Here is an 18,796-nt window from a genome sequence, read left to right as displayed (position 1 = left end):
AACACTAATGATTTTCTTGTGTCTTTTGTGTTATTTGTCATTGACTAACCTTGTCCATTTTGCAGGGCATTAAAAACATATATTTAAAGCCACACATTTAGAAAACCACACGTATAACAATTAATATTGTTGTCCTTTCAACTCTCATATAGGAGAAAAAATGCATGCTTCACTTCAATGAACTTGAATAAGTGAGAAGTGATGAAGTTAAAATAATAAGTAACTAAATGAATATTACTTCATTGTACTGGTGTAAATACATCACAAATTCTTCAGTGATGAGAATGCTATTACGTCCTTTATTTACAAGATGATCAAAATATACTTCTTTCATAATATATGGAAATCTGGACACTATTGCAGATGCATCACAAGCTTTTTTAGCAACATCTTCCATTTTTAATAATTCAAGTTCTTCGACATCATTGATCATTAAGCTCATGTTTTCAATTTCTTTGACAATTTTGTTGCAGCATTCTAAAACGATTCTCACACATTTGTCAATAGGAGTTTCAACAAAATTGTTTGAGTTTACAGATGTAGTTGGCCTTTGAACAATGATTTCTGATTCGTCTTGTGAAACATCCATATTTCCAAGTATTTGCTGAAAATTAAAAAAATAGTAAAATTAGGGTTATCATTTAGAAACAATGATAATAAAGTATTCATAATTTGTGATAAAATTATAAAATCACTATATTTAGTAGCACAAACAATGCATGAAATAAATAATGAAAACATTTATTTGTAATTGAAGCAAATTAAATTACCAGAATAGGATATTAGTTGGCTTACTATGTTTAAATGTCACTAAAAACATTTAAAATGAAATAAAAAATATAAAACCACAAGAAAATGATGTTAAATAAAGGAAATTAGCCTTTATATTTGATTAAATTATTAAATTGAAATATATTCAATGACTTACTAAATGTTGAGAAATTATGTAAAGAATGATTGTTTGTTTAAATTAGATAAGAATAGTCATTCATGAATGCGTCCATTTTGCTTTTCAATCACAATATGTAGATATATTATCATATTGATTTTACATAAAACTATTTACATCTCATAAAAATATTATTTAACAAAATATATTTTAGTCTAAATTAACCTACAATAGATGATTAAATTAAAAAATTAATAAAAAAATAAATCATCAGAATAAGATATTTTTTTGATAAGTAAATTATTGGATTGGGCCAACTCCTTTTATATTATATCCAAAAAATATAGTACAAAATAGTGTTTGCTTGTGGCTACAATCTTGCCTGCTCTCTCCTTATCTATTTGTATGTTAACACCAAAAATCCAGCCATCTATAGCTACAAAACTGTTGGTTTGTATGATCTATTACATTGTATATTCCAACTAACATAGCTAAATATACATAAATACACAGACAATTAAAAAAAATTAGGAAACCCAGCCTTAGTAGAGTCATCTACGCTTTGCATCCCTCGGTCCACATAGCTCAGTGAACAATGGGTTTGTTTGGGTCCAGTGACAACCCTCATTTTTCTGCTTCTTTCTTCATCCTCCTGGAATGGACTGCTTGAGCAACTACCGGGCAATCCCCTTTGCATCTTTTGTGTGCTGGGCCTCTTGCTATGTCTTATACAACTCTGACATCATCTACCATCCAGTACTCTCCACAATTTGGTAGAGTTGGCACATCCAGCCTGTCCTCCTCCTTGTCGCTTTCATCTGGTATGCAGTATCCTTACCATTGTTTGTACATCCACATCCATTCTCTGGTCAAAGGAGGAAGGATACTGGCTACCCTCTATAGAAATTCCAAATTTCTTTCCATGTCAGTCCTCCTGCTTCTCAATTCTTTTGGCTCCATCGTGGTGACCAGGGGAAACTTCTTGACCTCTCCCATGAAACCTCGGTCAGTCCCTAGATAGTACTGTTGGGGCATAGGAACCATGTTTTGTGCATCCACATTGTCAAGAACTGTGTCTATATCCCCTAGGTATTTGTGCTAGAAGAGTCTTTGGCACAAATTTTTCACCTTAGATTTTACCACACCTATTGTTAGGGCTAATGCCAAGAACATGGATGTGATATCTGTGTTGACCCTATACTTGTGGTAAGCCCACAAGAACTCTGTCCCTAGGACCTATTTAACCGCATGTAGGATAAGTGGGTGCCTCACTGAAAGCATTTGCAACAACCTCTCGTCCGTCACATCAACCTCTAGTCCGTCACATCACTAAAAAGTGACACCATGCTTCTTGTGGATTGTAGACAAATAGGGGTATCCATCCTGATCAGAATAAGATATTAGTTGGCTTAATATGGTTAAATGTCACTAAAAACATTTAAAATAATATAAAAAAATATAAAACCATAAGAAAATGATGTTAAATAAAGTAAATTAGCCTTTATATTTGATTAAATTATTAAATTGAAATATATTCAACGACTTACTAAATGTTGAGAAGTTTTATAGAGAATGAATGTGTCCATTTTTCTTTTCAATCATAATATGTAGATATATTATCATATTGATTTTACATAAAACTATTTACATCTCATAAACATATTATTTAATAGAATATATTTTAGTCTAAATAAACCTACAATATATGATTAAATAAAAAAATTAATTTATAGATTTTTCTCCTCAAATAATTAATTTGCATCAATCAATATGTTTCAACTACCAAACTCTTTGAATATCCAATAAATTGAACCAAGTGTAGATTCTTATTACCAAACTTTTGGGTGAGGAGAGAAAGTATCATTATTATAAGAGAAGAGATAAGTAGCATTGCTAATTTTTTAAAGTACAAATTTCAAGAATTTTGTTAACAACGTTTATTAGATCAAATAACTTCTAAGGATTTTAGCCTGCTTTCTTCTTCCTTTCTTCTGGCAACTTGTTTTCCCCTCTTCATTTTTTCATATCTGTCATACTATATACAATACCTGCTTCTATCCATAAGTTTGAAGTTAACATCTAGGTGGTGCACTTCCAGGTCTATATACAATACTTTGGATATATCCTAGTGGTCCATTGACAAGATTTGCTTCTATCCATAAGTTTGAAGTTAACATCACCCTTGCATTTTTGTTGAGTAATAGTTCCATGTCAAACTCATCACTTCCATTGCCTTCTATAGAACTAAGTGTTTTTGTTTTTACAGCGATGCTTCATGCAATAGGGTTTTTTAATGAGTACAATTTTCTCTTGTTATGACTGTGCACATTATCATTTATCAAGAATAAATGAACACTATTTTTGAACTCATAATTTGTTGCAATACTCATGTTTCCATTTGATCTTGACATAAGTAACATCCAATCATTGATTGTCGGGTTTGCATCCCTTATGTTTGTTAGAAGAAGATGAAATATTTCTTGTTCATTGCTCTGTCCATCTTGTTTGAAAATACGGCTCAAAGTAACTATGGTTTTGAATTCTTCCCACAGTATCCTTGCACACCTTTTGCTTTCATATGCCACTCTATCTTTGATAGGAGGCAATTGTGCCAAATCTCTGACCAATATCATAGATATACCCGAAAAATATTTTAATACACATATTGAGCAATAGGTAAATATTTAAAAAATGTAGATCTATTATTCTAAGAAACTTAAATGTTAAACATACCTCCAAAACTTTTACGACTATTTTCTATAAATGCTTGTCGAAGATGAGAGTCTATTTCTTCAAGTAACATCTCTCCCAAGAAGCTTATTTCATCTATTAATATGTACTTTATGTGAGAAATTTCCTCTTGGAAAGTTGTAAGTCTTGTCCCTTGTATCTCACTAAATTCTTTTATTGGAATTCTCAACTTAGAATGAATTGTTGATGCTCCAATGTTGAATGTTGCAACTCCTGTTGGTGTAAGTAGAACTAGAGGAGAGCGTTGTGGAGAGGCTACATTTTGTAATGTTTGACTTATTGCACCGATCAAGTATATCTTACCTGTTCTTGTCGTGCCTTGGATTATCATGTATAAGGGCGATACATTTTGATATGTATGATAGTGGGACATTATAATGTTGACTGCTTTGTTTTGTTTGTCATTGAGGTTTCCATAGTCCACACATTGTGGTATGTCATCATGAATAAGACAACCACTATTTCTCATTATGTTAATGAAATTTGTAGCTTCATTTGTGTATTTTTCACCTTGAAATTCTTGACACCAATCTATCTGTCGATCTATATCTCTTCTGCCCAACATATCTATTTTTGAAACTTGCATAATCTGTCCATGATGAAGTCTAGATAAAATTTCCCATTCATTCTCTGTGGTAGTACCTTCGGCATTGTTGTCTTCAGATTCTGAATCAGCCTCATTTTCACTATTTTCAATATCTCCTCTCCTTTCTAGGTGCCATTGATTACATCTAAAGTTATCCCATGTTGTAATTATTGATTCATCATTGTGGCCAATATCTGTGCGAATTTCATGAAAAGGCTTATAGAGCAACAATTCCAAAGAGCAAAAATCAATCCATTTTTCTGAGTGACGTGCAGGAATTGATTGAAATCTAGGAAATACTCTTACAATAGTAGCGACTTTCCTTGGACTCCATTTGTTCTCTCCTCTTCTTTTTTGGTTTTATATCCATGATTTTGCAGTATCAATAAGGGACACAACTTCCAAAAATTGTGGCCTGTTCCTATATGCATCGATGAAAGATATGGTATGTTCTTTATTGTCATCATCAGTATTTAAGTCTACGCGTTTGAATACTTCCCTTGAAACATTTAAGTTGACAAATGTTCTACTGCTTTGTACCAATGGAAGTTCTAGTAGCATGTGACTTGTTTCTTGGGCTCCAATATCCCTTTCTATTAGTGTTTCGGTAAGAAGCCTTCTATATGTTTTTGCTACTAAATCATCAGGATTTTCTACATTTTCTAACCATAATAACATCTGATGGTATGTTTCTGAGCTTGTTTCAGCTTTGGTTGCATACTTTGCAATATATTTAGTTACAACATGTTTTGACATAACAGGTTGCCAATCAATATTTGTTCTCCATAGTTGGAGTATGTATCGATTGTATGAGTTAACTCTGTGATCATTTCTGAATGGCTCAAATTTCATTTCACCACTTTCTAAGTCTTTATAGATTTTAGAAGCTTCTAAATTTAGCAGCCATGGGACATTATACCTATATGTCATTCACATATTTTATTAGTAAACAAAGTAATATATTCAAGATAGACAATATTTACATTTGAAATGAATAAAATTGGTTAGGAAATATTTACCTGCAAACCAATTTCCCTCTTTTTTTGCGTAGACATGCACCCTCTCGACACATTGTGTGTCTTTGAACAGTATTCAAAATCTCATCATAGTCATCATGGAGAGAAGTTTCTGCAAGTTGTCTTGTGTTTTTTAGACATGGGTGTAGATTCAAATTTCGATATACCTAGAATGTGGATTAAAATTTGTCAATCAATACTTATACTTATTTTAAACTGTGTATAATATGAAAAGGGCTTGATTTGCTAATTTATTGTAATCGTACTTGTATGTTTTGGAGGTGTGTGTCTTGTCGAGGGTTACATGCATGAACTAAATCATGTAGATATGATTCAGCATAGTACAATTGATCTGGATTATTCCAATCAATATTATCCATATTTGGTGCTCCATTTAACCATATGAAACCATGCACATGTGTGGATCCCCTATGTTGCCATTCGTATCTACACCAATAGTCTTTGACTTTCATGCCCTTGTCGAGGAACTCTTTTCTGAAAGTTGAGTATCACAAATGCATGTATTGTGAAACAATCTGAGGGTAATTGATGACATTTTGTTTTCTCCATAGTTGTGCTTCTCGTGGTTTGCTTGGTAGTGTTCCAAGCATCAATGCATGCAAATCTGGCTAGTACAAGTCTGCTGCACTTAATGTAAAAAATATTGTCGATGCTCCAATTTGGTGAAGCATGTTTGTTAATTCTGCTTGACACTTTGTCCAATAAGATCGTGTTCCCCTTAAATTGGTTCCGAATCGCATCAATCTATCTGCTAGATGCGAATGTGGTGTGTTGTCCATGTGTTCACGCAGCTCCTATATTGTGATTGGCATTTCGTGCAAACTTCTTTTTACACAAACAACTGTGGAGCTATGTGCTCAATGTCTCATAATCATGTTTATCATATAATAATGAAATCTTGGATGCTTACCGAATCTATTATCTCTGTATCATAGGAGGTGCTTGGCAAATTTATGTAGATGCAATTTCCTTAGTCTCAGTTCCAACCAATCACATTTACCATTGGGAAATAAAGATGGGAAAGTCATGTTGAGCAATCCTGGTGTTGTATATTCATTTATGGGAGATGCATCGATCATGGGCCAATCCATCATTGTTGTTGGGTCTACATTAGGATTGTTGACCCATGCACGAATCAACTCCATTTCCCTTTGGGTATTTGGTGGTTTGGATGCCATCGATGTTGTATGCTCTATTATGTTTCTCTCATTTGTCTCCATAAGGGGGCCCACAAAAATAACTTCATTTCTATCATAATCAAACTCCATATGCACAGTTCTTAACTCATTAAAAGCATTATGATCTAAATTTGGCGATATATTGTCTAGAGCATTTTCATCAACAATTACATTAGAGTAAAACTTATTATGTTGAATTTTGTATGATCGAGCTGTGTAGACACGATATTTATTTATTGTGAAATTATAGCTTGTCCCACATTGATCCTTTCTGTGAACTACAATCAATGGAAGATCTTTAACTAAATGTGGCAATTTTTTGGCCATATTTTCAACGTTCTGTGGAAATCTTATTGTGTGTCCTTTGTATTTGAATTGACCACCAGTTGCATGTGTCACTTGCAAAATTGGGCTAACGCGTGCAATTAGCATTTCTTTCACTTGAGATAAATTTGCCAATTATGTTGGTTGGGGCCCGAGATCCATATTATTTTCAGATGAAAATCTATGGTTACCTTTTTCTTATCTGCATCTAGTACAAATAGGCCCTTGGGGACCATGAGAGACACTGATTCCAATGTAGGATTCTTGACAAATATAACACATTGTTGGTGATGCCAACCTATCTAATTTATTATGAAATGCCATTTGAAATTTCATGAAATTAGTCTCTAGTAATTTACTGGCATTTGGGATGTCATGTTCAAATGATTTAGTAGTGAATTGTTGTCCCTGTTGATTTACATTTTCAGGTGTTTCTGCAACATGTTCTGCTGAACTCAACCCTTCCTCTTCTACATTCCTTTGAAAAGATGCTTTGTGCACATTCATTTCGATATTTTGATGATCCCTGATTTGTTGTGTTTCCCCTAGTTGGGAATTACTTTTTTACTCGTGCCTCATTATGTATAGCACACACCTCAACATCATTTTGATCTCTTATGACTTCTTGTGAGTGATCCTCCTCAGATATGCGTTGACGTGTATTTCTATTTATGTTTCTATGTTGCTCAAAATGAGAGCGATGCTCATGTATTTGATTGACTATATTCCTATTAACATTTTCCTCTAGTATTATTTCACCTTATAACTATTCATTTGTCATTTCTGTTATATGTTTAGCGTATCTTTCTCTATCTTCTTTATTTATTTGGCTTCTAGACTCATCCATTTGAGCATCTTCATTTGTTGCATACGTCGCCTACGATATTCTCGTTGATATTCTCTTTGTTGTTGTTTTCTTTGCTCTTCGGTCTCGAAGAAGTGTTTCCTTGGTCGAACCATAGCTAATGTGTAATAACCCACTTCACTTAATCCAAAAACTCAACTGATTTTTTTTTTTAATATATAAAAATATTGATTTCTTATTCTTACTTAAACTTATTTATTTTTGATTCAATCACATACTCAAGTACATCTATCTAAATGAGACAGGCATCCATCCAACTGGGATGGGCATCTAACCATACGGGTTAGGCATCTATCCATTCGGGACTACGCATCTAACCATACAGGTTAGGCATCTTTCCATACAGGACAGGAGGTTTCATCCATCCAATCCGGGATAGGCATCTACCCAAATGGGGTAGGCATCTATTCATAATAATAGGATATGCTCTGGCCAGAGACTTTAGACTCATCGGGACCATCTGGGTCCTGAGCCACTCTCTAAAGACTACACTCCCCTACTAGGAGTGCACTGAGGTCGCCATCCTTAGGAGTATTAAAATAATTATATAAACAAGCTTGAGTTCCGCCTTAGAATTCGGCCTAAAGCCTCAGGAAGTCAAGCGAATCCATATGAGATTCCTTCTGAGTATGCATTGAATTAATTTTAACCTTTCAATTAGTATTTGCACCATTTGATTTAAAAGACCAAGGAGCTTCAAGAACCAACTACTCACCCAAAACCAAATCCTAATCCCCATGCCCGAATGCCTGAGTACAAGGGACAACTCTATCCCTAGACTGTCTACATACCCGTTTTGGCACGGGATCAAGGCGTAAAGTATGTAGTTCTGGTTTCTAACTATGGTTTAATGTAAACTGTTTGGTGGGTATGCAACCCTTTCTAGGGTCAATGTCCCAGACAGATTCTCTATGGTTGCTACCCACGATGGTAGCTCTATAGCAAAAAGGCTTAAAGTGGCCTTTTGCTTGTGTCCTAAAACAACTAAATCCTATTTCCTATTAAATGTGTCACCCTTAATCCATTATCATCCGTTGAAATTATCAAGATAAAATAAATTTTCAAGATCTTCACACACATTCAAACCCTAATGGGGTTATCTAAAGTTCAACTGATCGGATGCAAATTCATATAAAAATTAATCTTTTTAGATTATAGATCCAAGGGGGATTACCCACCCCTTGGATTTTAACTTCCAAATGACCCTTATTTCTCCCCGACGATTTAGAGGGATGATGCCACAGACGCCATTATTATAGCTTTATTAGGCATTAAGTGCAGTAGTTCAACACGACGACATTACCCGTAAGTGTGACCCAGAGGCACCATAGATACCGAACGCCGCTAATTTTTGGTTTCAACTCCTCTCATTTAGTTATCTAACTAGGAATTTAACTTTGAATTCATGAATCTTAAATGAAGGAATATACCAATACAATTATGAAAAAGAAACTATTATGTACAAGGAATTATCGCTTGAATTTAAAAACTAAAGTATGAATTTTTATGTAATTGAAGGGAACATAAACAAATCGACTACTTGGAATAGTATTTTCTTCGAAGGAAAGTTATGATAATTAAAAATTCAAAAAATTGAACTAAATACATGAAATTACTAATTTCTTGGAAATCATGATACTTTCAAAGATAATTTATGAAAATGGTTTGAATTACTTGCAAGTTATAAATGTTTTGGACAAACCATTACAAAATAAATATGAATCCTAGTACTGATTTGCTTGAAAGAAAATTAAATGATTGAATAGTAAGAATTTGGAAATGAATTTTAACACCTACTTGTTTGAAGTGAAAAGTACTTAATAATAATCCCAACTAATTCTTCCATATGAAGTAATACAAATTTCATCTACAAATGATAAGACTACTTCAAATGTGAATCCTAATACTTGAAAGGTACTAAATTGCTTGAAATGGAATTTAAATTATCAAATGCTTATACTTTGGAAATGAATTTAATACTCACTTGTTGAAGGGAAAAGGAAACAACTATTCAACAATAAGCTTCAAATTAACCACATTATTCTTAGTTGCTAATTGTTTGAAAAAGAGATTAGACAAGAGTGTAAGCACTTGCTAGTTAACCAAGTAAATAATACTAAGTCTCCTAATAAACAATTCTAATCAATAAACTTCTAGTTGCTTTTGAACTAATACCTTTGCAAGATTATAAAGTGATAACTAATTACTCCTTCCACTTGAAGTAACATTAACTTTATCGTTGGATACATTCTAAAAATAATAACTTTATCTATATCCTTTATTACGAAAGACAACGATACTAGATTTGGAAATTAATATTTGGATGACTCTTTGACAATATCTATGATTACATATTATATGAAATTTGATAAATTATAATGACTCTCAAAACTTAAATATATAAACTTAGGTACATAATCCACACCATATAAATGTATAATATTATTTTTTTTCTTTTACATATATTTTACCGCTAATATTTTATTTATTTATTATATGTATAAAGTCATTATATTTATTTAAATGATATATTCCATTGCCCACAAAACTTTATTCTTTTTTTTTTTAATTCTCTTTTTATATCTTTAATGAGGAAATAAAGTAATAATAATATTCAATTCTATATATAAATAAATCAATTTCATAATCCCTGCCCAATCATCAAGATTTTAATTTTTTTATTTATATTTTTAATGCAACACTACATTACTTTTTCTTTATGAAAAGGGGAAACATTATAAAAGAGGAAAGTTTAAAAGAAAAGGGAATTTATTAATTAAAAAGGCAACTTTATTCTAACATGCCACATGAGAAAGGATGTTTTTTCTAATCTTGAAATTTGTTTTGAAATTATCCCCACTTCACTCCCCTTAAATTTTATAAGATGAAAATAAATAAAGCCTCTAATCATTTAGTAAAAGAATAAAATAAAAAGAATGTCATTCATAGGAAAGTCCAAGGAAATATTTAAAAAAAGAAAAAAAAAGCATTTCCTTAAAAGCCCTAAAAATCCTTAAGGATTTCCTTTACTTCCCCCTTTATTTTTCTTGTGAGAATTAGACAAGAGGCGGTGGCCAGGGTTCTACTGGTATTGATCACCATGATAGGAAGAATTTAGCTATGAAGAGGAGGCTATTACCACAATAGGGGTGCAAGGAAAAAAAAGTATTGTTGTTTTCTTTTATTTGTGAGTTTTTTTTTTTTAATTCCATTTACCTTAACATTGTTTCTGTGTTTTTTTTTTTAAATTGGTTTACCATGATTTGCTCACTCAATGCTTTCAAATCCAAAGATTGCACATTTTAGAGGCATGGGGAAGGGCAACAGGAAGGAGGAGGGATGATGCAGCTACATGAATGACATCAATAGTAGGGTTAGAATTAAAAAAAAAGACTTCAGCCAGAGGACCCTCTTGTAATCTCCAAGAAGGAAAAGAAAGAAAAAGGAATTGGGTTTACTCTTGCATCTTCCTGTGGGTGATCAAAGAGGCATGAGATCCGAATGGCTTGGTTCCCAAAACCTATTTTGTTTAATCAAACTATGCCTACCTACAGGGTAGTATGTAAATTTACTTAGCAAAATTCCTAAAAGTAAAAGTATGCTTTATTTTTCAAGCAATATACAAATACCCACTTCATTCTTTCACCATTTACTGTGTTCATACTAAAAACAAATACATTTTTTTTATCTAATGTCTATACTACCAGATGATCAATGTACAATACATTTTATTTAGCATCTATAATGACATAGTTTTCATTATTGAATGTCACTTTGAAATCTTATCCACTAAGATATAAGCATATGTATGTAGGGAACTACTAATGAAAATGTAACTTACTTTATCCTTTTTATTAAAAAAATTCAGTAAACAACTTAAAAGATTTTATTTTTCTCTTCATTCAAATTCATTTCTGATACAAAAAAACAAGTGAAAGAGTTGCAGTTCAGAACATGAGATTTTCTCACATAGAATAAGTTCATAATTATTACATTAAGATGCAAGTTTTTAAACCCATCTCATTTTGTATTTTCTATCAGCAATTGTCCATCCTACTATGGTTTTACATCCCTTTCTGAGATACATGACAAAAAAACTCTAAATATTTTTTTTGTTTTTACAAACATAGTTACATAGCATAGTATTTCTATTTGACAAGGATATAAACATAGCTTTCTATTTCCTTCCACATACAGGAGACCTTTGCCTTACCTTTGCCTTATTTTCAACATGGTTTTCTTACAGCATTTCATAAGGGCTTCTATTGAACTATAGTTTTAATGTAAGATTTAACGTGTCACTCATATATATATATAATTATTTTTACTCTAATGTTTAACTATAATGACAATTAATATTTTGTGTTTTATTATTTTATTTTATTCTACTATATATGTTTTACTAATCTATATTTTGTTTTGGAAACATAAAATGATTGGATTAAATCAAGGGATGGGTTTTCAATTGATATTCTCATTTGTATACATATTTTTTTGGAAGGAACCCTACTAACTTATTAATTCAACATGAAGGCAAAATATACATATTTATTTCATATGGCCATGTAGATTTACTCTATCAAAAGTTGGAACAGGGAAAGATACATGCATATGTGTTTTTTCTCTATAGAAATCCGAGAGCATGCAATGTATTTCCTTTATCAAAATCTGAAAACAATGAAGGAGATTTCTTGAAGAGAGATGAGAATGCAACTTCCTATATTACTTAACCCACCCTCTTTTTGATTTAAATAAAATATCAAAACCTACATAAAGTTATTTTAAATAATATGCTTGCAAATAAAAAGTAATCCCCCCATTCTTTTCTCTACTAAAAAAAAAAAGAACATGCAAGTAAGTAGGGAAGGAGGAACCTGAATCTGTAATCAAATGAAGACTTTGTTGTTGATCACCTTCTCTTTTCCTAGCTATCCTTCTTCAATCCTTTCCTTGTAGCCTGGTAAGGATTCTCCAAAACCTCTAAAATCCTGCAATACTTCTGCGAAATTTCTCCTACAACTATCATGATATTGAAACTAATTTTTTAAGAAATCAAAGACTATTTTATCACGAAAAAAAAGAAAAAAGAAATGAACTTCCCTCTTTCGAAAATCTAGTAGTCAATATATAGAGAAAGAGAAGCATTTCCCACTACCAAAGAACTAATTGATTTCCATATTCTTTTTCCCAAAATAATTCCATGCAAAAGTGGGGGTTACATGCATATTAAATTTGAATTTGCAATTCATTCATGCAAGACACATTCCTTACAACTTGTCATAGTGGCGATTACATTCGACTATGCATTTGAAATTTGAATTTGTAATTCGTTTCTAGAATCTTCTTAGTTCTTCTACACCATGTGCTCAATTAGAATATTGAGTAAATAAATAATTTTATGACCTCATGTGTGTCACCACATATTAATTCTTCTTTTTAAAATAAGTTCATCCTTATTCAATTTTTCATCTCTAACTAACATTACTCATAAGATTAATCATAACAATGATAGTAGTAGTAGTAGTAGCTAGTCCTATCAAGAGGGTTATGACATAATGTATCAAACACATAGATAACTTAAATAAATGGGAAATATACAAATAAAGATCATTTGATATTATTAGAACTAATAAATTAAAAATAAAAATTCTAAAAGGAGTGAAGACAAAAATATATGAAAAATTGATACTTTTATTATAAATGTTGGAAACATAGCTCAATAAATATTAATTAAATGGGTCTACAGGCCTATTCTTCTTTTGAGTAATATCAAATTAAAGATTGCAATAATGTGCTTATCTCATTATAGATTTAACTAAATAAGTGAAGAAAACACTTAATGTTTAAAACTATGTTGTTAGACTAATTTTATGTTTCGTGAAGTTGATAAATCCACCCTTACATAAACCTTGTACGTTGTTCTTTGTACTGAACTTCTAATTGTGATATCCATAATTTCGATTCCATCAAAACCTTTTGAGTGAGTAGTTGTTAGAGTGTTATCCACATCTTCTTCTACCCAATTTATATTTAAATTCAGTGGATTCCTTCATCCACTATTCTAAGTTTTTTTAATGTCAACAATATTTTGTTTTTCCCACAATGAATATGACAGCTCATTAAATAAATATGTGCTATCAAAAAAAGTATTTATTAATATCATTGTTATAAACTCACGATTTCAGTATTATTTTTTTATTTATGACTTATGGGTTGATTTTTTGAGTAGAAATGTTAAAGAGTAAATATGAGTAAGTGTAATGCATTTTATTAAGAAATACAATATCGGATGAAATATAATATATTCAGACAAAAATTTATTTTTATATTCAATAAATATAAAAAAGTATCTTGTACATTAATAAGTACAAAATTTTATTTGTATATTACTAAATACAAAATCTTATCTGTATTTCCAATATAAAATTTTTACTTTCAAGCTACTACAAAAATTTTCGTATTACATTTCCTTGAGAAATTGTTGAATGCGTTTGACTTGTTGAGTAGAGCAACACATATTATCTGTATTTCCAATATAAAATTGTTACTTTCAAGCTACTGCAAACATTTTTGCATTACATTTTCTTGAGAAATTGTTGAATGCTTTCAACTTGTTGAGTAGAGCAACACATATCATATTGTTCACCATAAAAAAATTCTTTAACAAAGTCCCCAAAATTGGCATATTTGACAGATGTGGTGCGAAAGATATCAACAGTTTCTAGAATTTCGGTAACATCTTTGCCTTCAACAGCATGTATACGAGAGCTTCTGAGTATGAGCCTCTCGATAAATTCATTACACTGGTTCCTTACATCTCTTGCTAGTTTTTGGAGTTTTGTTTCATTGACGTCATTGGAATTAACACTTGATAAAGTGGGACTTGCAACAGAGACCTCTGACTCAGAATCTGGAACATCAATTATTTCTATTCCTTGTAGGTTTTCCATGACCTAAAATGAAAAAATCAGAGAATTATTGGTAGATGGGAACAACTATACTTAAACTTATTGAACTATAATTCTAATTGTCAATTTCATTTTCTATCTATATTTTTTCATTAAGTTAATAATTTTATGTTTTTTGAGAAATTTGTTGATTTTATTTATTTATCTTTATAATACTTTTTATTATAAACTTACTTTAAGAAAAATCATGCAACTAATACTTGAATTGAAATGGTGAAGTCAGTAAATCATTGTTCTTTGATGGCACTACATTTGAGAATAAGTAAATAATGTAATCTAACTAAATGAAATAAAATTTAGTTTAGTTTTAAATTTATTTTGGAAAAGAAATAAAATATTAACAAAATACATGAAATTTGGACAAGAACATATAGAAATAAAAAATCTATATGTTCTTGTCCCAAAGTTTATCCATCTTGTTAATATTCAACTATAATCATAATTGTTAATTTCTTTTTCAATCTACATTTTTTATTTAAGTTAAAATAATGTTATATGTTTTTATAAATTTTGTCAATTTTATTTATCTTTAAAAAAAATTAATATTATAATTGCAATTTATCATTAGCAGTAAATTAAATATAGAACTAATTATAACACTAATTGAATTATTCAAAAACCCTAATTGATTTGTGATAGTAATCCTAGTTCTAACTATAATTATCATCTTATTCATTTGACCATTTTAATAAGAAATAATTCTAGTCCTAACCTTAATACAATATAAACATAAAAACAATGACAAAAATAACCATAATAGTAATAATAATGATTAAAAAATAAATTCATTTTGAGTTCCTTGTAAAGCCTCTCCATATCATTTATTAAACAGTCTGAATTTCTACTTTTAAAACCATCTTGTTACTTTATTGTTTACAATATTAATTCTCTTTCTGCAAATCCATATTCTAAATGCTAAGACTTAAACCTTACTTATATATAAATATGGTAAAAAAAAAAACATTTATGAGACCTAAGTTCTTTTTCCACAATTCCCATCTCTTACACCTAAAGGAGGAAGACAGACAACTTCCACTAAAGCTTAAAATATGCTATTAAAATAAAATAATTCATGTGGTGGCATTGCATTCTACATAACAGAATTATTTTCATACTTTTATAAATTCTTTACAAAATTGCAATAACATCTAACTGGCGGCATTGCCTTCCAGATAAGGAATAAACATTCTACTTTTATAAATTCTTTACAAAATTGCAATAACATCTAACTGGCGGCATTGCCTTCCAGATAAGAAATAAACATTCTACTTTTATAAATTCATTCACAAAATTACAATAATATCTATTTGACGGCATTGCCTTTCAGACAAGGAATAAACATTCTACTTTTATAAATTCATTCACAAAATTACAATAACATCTAAATGGTGGCATTGCCTTCCAGATAAAGAATAAACATTCTACTTTTATAAATTCTTTACAAAATCGCAATAACATCTAACTGGTGGCATTGCCTTCCAGATAAGGAATAAACATTCTACTTTTATAAATTCTTTACAAAATTGTAATAACATCTAACTAGCGACATTGCCTTCCAGATAAACTATATAAATTTTTTACTATAATGACATTTCAATGCTAGCAAATTTAATTTGTTATATCTCAATGTGGAAGTGCACTATAATAAGGTAATTAAGAAATGTGGAAATTTACTTGACAGATTCTACATGACTATTGGTGGGTATTTAAAACTTAAATTGAGCCTATATGATAGCATGCTCTCGTGGCTTTATTGATATAGCATCTTAATCATCACAGTTTATAAAGATAGATTTTGATGCGTTTGTACACATAGTTGAAAATAGTATGGACAACATTTACCACCGATGGTGTGCAGAATAGATAATTTGCAATTCTAGGTTATAGATGCAAATATGGATGAAACAATTTTTTGGAGACCCCATGATACAATTTGAAGTAGTACGTTACTTTATAGACACACATGTTTCTGTTCAGTAGTGTCTACAATGATGATTGCATATTTTTGAGATTGTAGTTTCGAATAAGTGTATGGTACATGCTTAAGCAAATTAGTTGTAAAAACATTACATGGTAGAAACAATCCACTAAATGTACAACTAATAAATTTTTTTGTAGTGCCAGATGAAGGATGCATACCTAATTTTGGCGAAACTCCAAGGTATATAGTAGACACAACAAATATTCCACAGAGAAAATATACAGGAAAGAGAGGAGACCCCAGAATATGATGCATTGAAAGTAAGAAATATACATTCGTTAATTCCTTTCCAAGAAAGGAAAATTGAATTTAATACAAAGCCTAGATGCTATCCCATGGAATGCAACAATCACAAAATTCGTAGAGGATGTTTTTTATCAGCAGTACAACGCACATGAACTTTTTGTCAATGCGACTCAGGATGACTTACCAAACTTATATGCCCACCAATACTTAACTATCCTAATATATTATGGGGTGGATAGAAATGATTCATCCACAATTTTTTTTTGGATTCATAACATTCAACAACATTTAAATTTATTGGTGGATAACTGAAAAGAAGACTTGTAAATAGCCAGCATACAATCACTTCCTATGTATAACACTCATAGAAGATGATGTTTATAAATAGAGTTCTTTTCCAATACAAAATCTAGACCTCAATTACTTCTTTAGGAGGATATTTGTTGCAAAATAGTATTGTTTTAAAGGAAGGATATAAGGTACTCGACTTCGCGGCAACCTTTCATCTACTCTCACACTCTTGACACTTATTATTATAAATATATAGATTTTGATTCACAACCCCACTACTAATTTTTTAACATTCATTTATATATTGAAGCGAATGACATTGAACATTCTTGGTTCAGAATATTGTGCTTGTTCCAATAAGTTAAATTTTCTTTTCCAAGCTAATATTCTACTATTTAATGATCGTCTAAATTTCAATGTTCATTTTGTGTGCTCTAGAATCAATTCTTCTTTGTTTGTTCACTTTTGTAATAATAATAGATTTCCTCTGGAAGGAGAAGAACGAGTGAGTAGGTGTGAAAATAGTTCATATCTATTCCAGAGATGGTACTATCCTCATTTATTTATTTGTTCTTGATAAATGATTATTCACTGACTTTTTTAAATCAGTAAGGTGCTTTTCCTGAATTAGTTAATTAAGCTGCTAGACAAATTGATAAATTATCATTAAAGTTAAAAAATATTGACTTCAGTAGCCCAATAATATTTTGATTAAAAGAAAAACAACCAATTTCTTATAACTTATTAGAAAAAAATCTTCTATATCCCATCATAGTATTTAGCTTGCCAAAAAAAAATGAAATACAATATAGGGAAAGTGAGGACAAGAAAGAGTTCCACCACATACATGTTTATGTAGACTGCTAATAACAGATCTGAAACCTTCTCAAAATCATTTCCTCCTCCTACTTGATCGATACACAAAGAAACCTGCACCTTGCAGGGTGGTGAAAAATAAAAACTGGATTAATCATTAGTGAACAGAAAAAAAATGCAAGCATTATTTCTGGTAAAATAAAAATGTAAAAGAAAATAAAAAAACTTGAAACTGTCCATTCTACTTGTGCAAATGCGAGGTGAAAGTGAAATGTCTCTCCTCAAATATGAATTCAGTGAACAACATAGAGCCAATCACCTCCGCTTGAGGAAGAAACTGTGCTAAGGAATGCCTGTGCAGATGAATACTCTGATTGCAGAAAACAGTGATTGTAGAACACCCATGCGGAAATTAAAATATTCTGATTGTAGAATTGAATCGATGTAATTGAAGAGACGTGAATGCAAGTCCTCTACATGCACCAGTAAAGTCAATCCTTTCAACTTCCTTCGGTAAAGAAATCGTATTGAATTTATTTGAAGCATGCATCCTAATGGCTGCAAAGAATCTGCTTGGACCATGACAGCTTGGATGGTGACAGTTCAGTAACGTTTGCTCTTCCACCTCAACAATAAAATGTAACATTCGCTTTTCCACTTCGCCAAATAAGTGATTTCCAAATTTAACATTAGTGAATTCATATTTTATTTGGTTGTTGAATGTGTGATTGTAATTGCTAGATTGTCTGTTGCGTTTGACATTCTCCACTTTGCATTTTGCATTCGTAACTGCAGCTAAAGAAATGTACACAAATGGCTAAGGAGTGGAATAGCAGGAAGAATACAAAACACTTCTTTTTTCTT

The 18,796-nt window shown here is 31.0% G+C and overlaps 1 long non-coding RNA gene across 6 annotated transcripts in view; it reads right to left on the bottom strand.

Moving 5' to 3' along the window:
* Positions 1–253: 253 nt before the first annotated feature.
* The window catches only part of LOC131040147 (uncharacterized), a 38,780-nt gene continuing 20,237 nt past the window's right edge, over positions 254–18,796 (bottom strand). For 2 of the 6 annotated variants that reach the window (XR_009104785.2, XR_009104787.2), the window contains exon 5: positions 17,814–18,046. This is a non-coding gene — a long non-coding RNA (uncharacterized LOC131040147). Of the gene's footprint in view, positions 605–14,037; positions 14,584–17,810; positions 18,053–18,796 lie in introns of those variants that run through there. The other 4 variants (XR_009104788.2, XR_009104791.2, XR_009104786.2 and 1 more) reach the window with 4 other exon arrangements.

Source organism: Cryptomeria japonica, chromosome 11 (assembly GCF_030272615.1).
Source record: "Cryptomeria japonica chromosome 11, Sugi_1.0, whole genome shotgun sequence".
Classification (NCBI taxonomy): Eukaryota; Viridiplantae; Streptophyta; class Pinopsida; order Cupressales; family Cupressaceae; genus Cryptomeria; species Cryptomeria japonica.
This window is presented reverse-complemented; position numbering and strand designations above follow the sequence as displayed.